This window comes from Neltuma alba, unplaced genomic scaffold (assembly GCF_004799145.2).
Source record: "Neltuma alba isolate B1F8T4 unplaced genomic scaffold, ASM479914v2 tig00001841_pilon, whole genome shotgun sequence".
NCBI lineage: Eukaryota > Viridiplantae > Streptophyta > Magnoliopsida > Fabales > Fabaceae > Neltuma > Neltuma alba.
The window spans coordinates 197,930-203,078 of record NW_021632639.1 but is presented as its reverse complement, the minus strand read 5'-3'; the positions used below and the strand labels follow the sequence as shown (position 1 = coordinate 203,078).

Sequence of the window (5,149 nt, the reverse complement as noted above, 5' to 3'; positions counted from 1 at the left end):
CCCACATGTCCTTCTCTCCCTCACACATCAATCGGGTCCCACCACAACAATCGTAGCCAGCATCTTAATCCACAAACATCGTCGTCTTCATCACTCTCTCTCACAAACTTTTCCTCTGCACCTCTTTCCCCTTCTTCTCCGGGCTTTGTTTTTCTTTTGCTTTTCAGTTTTCACTTCACTAATAATAATAATAACAATACTTGAATAAATTATTCCTTCTTGTCTCTTTGATCCACTCTCTGTTTTCCTTTTCTTCAATTTTTTATGCCTACCTGCAAAAAATTTTTTTCCAAACTGCCTATAACCGCCCATAACAAACTCCAAACTTATTTGTGTTCATATATATAAAATAATAATACTGTGGAAAGTGCGGGTATGCTCGCCGGCGATGCCGACGCCGGTCAACGCAGCTAGGCAATGCTTGACGGAAGAAGCGGCGCGTGCTCTTGACGATGCGGTGGCAGTTGCACGTCGCCGCAACCACGCGCAGACTACCTCGCTTCATGCTGTCTCTGCCTTGCTCGCCTTGCCGTCTTCCAAGCTCCGGGAAGCTTGCACGCGCCCGGGAGTTCCTCCTACTCGCCGCGGCTTCACTTAAAAGCTCTAGAACTTTCCGTTGGTCTTGTGCAACTTGCCTGGTTCCGAATCGGGTCCGCCCGGTTTCAAGTTTCCTTTCATGGGGAATTCTGGATGCGAAGGCGTGGATGAGAATTGTAGAAGAATTGGGGAGGTTCTTGTTAGAAAGACGAGGAGAAACCCCTTGTTGTTGGGCATTTACGCGAAAAGTGCTCTTCGGAGTTTTACGGAATCGATACAGAAATGTCGAGAGGGAGTGTTGCCAGCTGAAATAGCTGGGTTGAATGTCATCAGCATTGAGAAGGATATTTCTGAGATTCTAGGTGAAGGTGGGGGTGAAGAGAAGATGGTTTTGAAATTTAAGGAATTGAGTAGTTCATTGGAGCAATGCTCTGGTCCAGGTATCGCGGTGAACTTCGGAGAGCTTGAAGTGTTCGTGAGCGACGGCGTGCCTCGTGGTGCTGCCAGCTTTATTGTTTCACAATTGACAAGCTTATTGGAAGTTCATGGTAAGAAAATCTGGGTGATTGGCGTAGCCGGAACCTCCGATGTGTATTCGAAGTTCGTAGCTCAGTTTCCAGCTATAGAAAAAGATTGGGATCTACATCTACTGACTATCACATCTGCCACCCCTTCAATGGAAGGGCTCTACCCGAAGTCCAGGTGAGTGTCCTATATTTACTTCGTTTAATTAAGTTTTTGCTGGTCGTTATCGGGCGGAAGTCAAAATGGGTAGAATCTAGAGCTTTACATGTTGCTAACAGATATGTATGCGTCGTTGGAAAGGCAATGGTGGTTAGAAGTGTAAGATGGACTTTTTTTGGGAAGAAAGTGTCGACAAATACCCAGGTCATGGGTAAATAAATGATCAGATGAAATATTTAATGACTCTCACTGGCCTATTGCCGAATTCTTTCACTTTTTTCATCACTGGTATTTAGGATCCAAATGCTATGTTTTCGGTCTTTTTCTTCTCTTTTTGTGTCCTCCTTTTGGCCTGTTTCTGTGTATGTTCATTTACACTTGCGTTAGTACTTTTTCCAAGGTTGTTTGCTTAAAGTGAAAACAGACAAGGAGAATTTCTTTGTTTGTTGCTTTTCTTGATTCTTCTATATATCTGGTTACATATGTATTCATTTGACGAACTCTATATGCTCTAGGAAAGCTCTATCTTATCCTTACTCTAAACTAGGAGGTTGTTGCAATGAAGTTTAAATTTAAGATTACATAGTACCAAACAAGGAGAGAGTAATTTCATTTATGATTTATCTCCTTTGAGTGCACTAGCTGTAAATTGTAATGTACTATTTGCTCCAATAAGAAACAGCTGCACTTTGACTGTTTATGTGAAAGGTCAATCTTTTAGGCCCTAAACAGTTACATTACTGTTATCTGTTGGCTCATATAATGCCACTTTAGGATATATGTTATGAAGCCTTAGCAGTTCTTGTTTCGCATAGATGCTTTACTTCCTGCCTGACTCTTGTTTTGACTCGATCATCTTGAAAAATCTGTCATATATATTAGCTATGATTATTTCATTCCTTGGGGATGATGCCTTCAATTCTTTCTCCCTGATTGCTTTATTTTCTGAGTGTTCTTGTTCCCATTGGGTCTCACAGTCCCTGCTCATGATAAACTTACAGCTTGATGGGGTCCTTTGTACCTTTTGGTGGGTTTTCTCTTCACCTTCTGAATTCAAAAGCCCGCTAAGCTGTACAAATCAAAGTTTTACGCGATGTCACACCTGCAACCAAAAGTATGAACAAGAAGTCGCTGATATTCTGAAAGTAGGTCCAGCGACTTTGGCATCTGGTTACCCTACAAGCTTGCCTTGGTCACAAAAAGCTAGTGTGGAGACAGATCAAGGATTGGACGCGGTACAGGTGTGTTATGATTACTAAATTGTAGGTTCTTTTACGGTGCATGTAAGTTTATGAATTGACTCATTCTTACCCTTGTAAGAAAGACACAGAGAATGATTACTCAGTGGTGGATCCATTGTAGGGAAAATTGCTGTACTGACAGCTAACCCCACTAAATTTTGTATCAGTTGACATGCTATATTTGATTCAATCATAACTGCATTTATACAAGGTCGAATTTCATCATCTATTGCAGAGTAATGAAGAAAATGCAAGTTTGAGTGCCAAGATCTTTGGATTGCAAAAGAAATGGAGTGACTTCTGTGACAGACTCCATCAATACCTGAAATCGGTCAATACCGAATAATCTCAAAACACTCTAAAGTTCCAATCCTTGGTTCCTTTTTAGTTCAAGTTTATTAAAGAAAGTAGCAGCAAGCATCCATCTTTTAATGAAAGTCAACATTCTCGTGATGCTGCTAGTGTTTGTAGTTCATCTGACCAGGTAGCCAAAGTTTCAGAGATACAGCACATTGAAAAACGGAGCCCTTGGGTTAACCCTTCCTCTAGGGCCAGTACTACGCTTGACGGCAGATCATCTCTTTCCCTTACTTCTGTGACCACAGATTTGGGATTGGGGACAATATATGCATCAGCTGCTCGGGAGTCAAACACCCGGGAACCCCAAAATCATAAAGAGCGCCTTCAGGTTTTGAATGATGATTATTTACACCTAATTGCCGGATCCTCTTCATGCTCTGGTCCTAGCTTGGAAGGGAAATTTAACTCAGTAGATTTCAAATCTCTTAGTCAAGTTCTCACTGAGAAGGTTGGCTGGCAAGATGAGGCCATATCTGCTATCATTCAAACCTTGTCCCTTTGTAAGTCTGGCAGAGGAAAGCGTCATGGCTTGCGTGTTAGAACAGACATCTGGTTTGCCTTTCTTGGACCTGATAGATTTGGAAAGAGAAAAATCGCTTCAATACTTGCAAAGACAATATTTGGAAACACAGAAAGCCTGATCTCTTTGGATTTGAATTCTCAGGACAGGGCTTACCCGTTAAGCTCAATATTTCATTGCCAGAATTCAAACTGTTATGACATCAGGAGGAAAACAGATGTGGGCTTTATTGCTGGGGAGTTGAGTAAGAAACCCAATGCAGTTCTCTTTCTTGAAAATGTAGATAAAGCTGATCTTTTGGTGCAGAATAGTTTGTTTCAGGCTCTAAGGACTGGTAAATTTCCAGACTCACATGGAAGGGAAATCAGCATTCATAATGTGATATTTATTGTAAGCTCAACTGTCTCTAAAGGTAATGTTACTTTCCTTTTGGAAAAGGAACCTGCAATGTTTTCCGAGGAAAGAATCCTTGAAGCCAAAAGATTTCAAATGCAATTACTACCAAGAGATATTTCTGAGGATGCCAAAGGAAGGTGTGTTCCAAATGTTATTGTTACACCAAGAAAAGGGTCCTCTAAACAGACATTTGCAAACAAAAGAAAACAGGTTGAAATCAATGACGACAAAGAGCAAGCAACGAGCAGCAAGGTACAGAAACAAGTCCAAGACGTATCAAGATCTTATTTGGATCTAAATATGCCTGTAGAGGAGGTTGAAGATGACATGGATCATAATGACAGCGAGGGCGAACCCAAACTGGAAGGCCCTCAAGTCTGGTTAAATGATTTCTGTGATCAAACTGATGAAAAAGTGGATTTCAAGCCCTTAAATTTTGACATACTTGCTGAGAAGATACTAAAAAGGGTCAGCATACAATTGGAAAGGACATTCGGATCACAATTTCTGCTGGAAATTGATTATGAAGTAATGACACAAATACTTGCAGCTGCCTGGTTATCGGACAGGGAAAATGCAGTGGAGGATTGGATTGAACATGTGCTTGGCAAAAGTTTCAATGAAGCCAAGCAGAAATGTTACCCTTCAACTAAGTTTGGAATGAAACTGGTTCCCTGTGAAGGCATTCTTGTGGAAGAGCAAGTTCCTGGAGTGTGCCTTCCAGCTAGAATTAACCTGAACTAAAATTTTTTGCTCACTATGTATTATAGTAATTAGTAGTTACATGTAAAATGTAGCTCTTAGTCTTAGGATATATATAGCATTTGCTAGTTGGTAGCCTTGATTGGCTAATCAATTCGCTGATTTTGTTTTGGGAGAATAATTTTTTGTGCTGTAATTCCTAAGATAAATGAATGGGTAATCTTCCCAATAGTTCTGTAGTGAAAGGCCTATTCTTTGCTCCTAACTTCTATATGATGGAATGACTTCCCACAAATGCTAATAACAAATGCTTCGTTTGAGTGACAGGGAGCCGTGTTTGAAAAAAGAAAAAACTATTCCAGATTTTGTCCATTTACCGTTTTCTTTGGAAGTGAGAATGTCTTTTACTCTTTTGTAGGTATATTGAGATGATATGGACAATTCAAGTTTTTAAGACGGGGATAATAAAATTTTCGGTAACTCAACTTTGTCTCAATTATTAAATTTGGTCCATAAGTTGAATCTTTATCAATCAGGTTCTTAAAATTTTATACATTATTTACTATTCTTATTTAGTCTTATGAAACTAACAGTATTTTTCCATAATCCATGAAAATATTGTCATGTTTAATTTAATGGATAGACCACATGTGCATGTAGGATTATATGTGTTTAAATCATAAGGATTAATTATGTATGATTATAAAAC

At 39.8% G+C, this 5,149-nt stretch overlaps 1 pseudogene; it reads left to right on the top strand.

Annotated features, from left to right (window-relative positions):
- The first annotated feature begins 619 nt into the window (after nucleotides 1–619).
- LOC114712646 (protein SMAX1-LIKE 6-like) lies at nucleotides 620–4,713 on the top strand (annotated as a pseudogene).
- The last annotated feature ends 436 nt before the right edge of the window (nucleotides 4,714–5,149 follow it).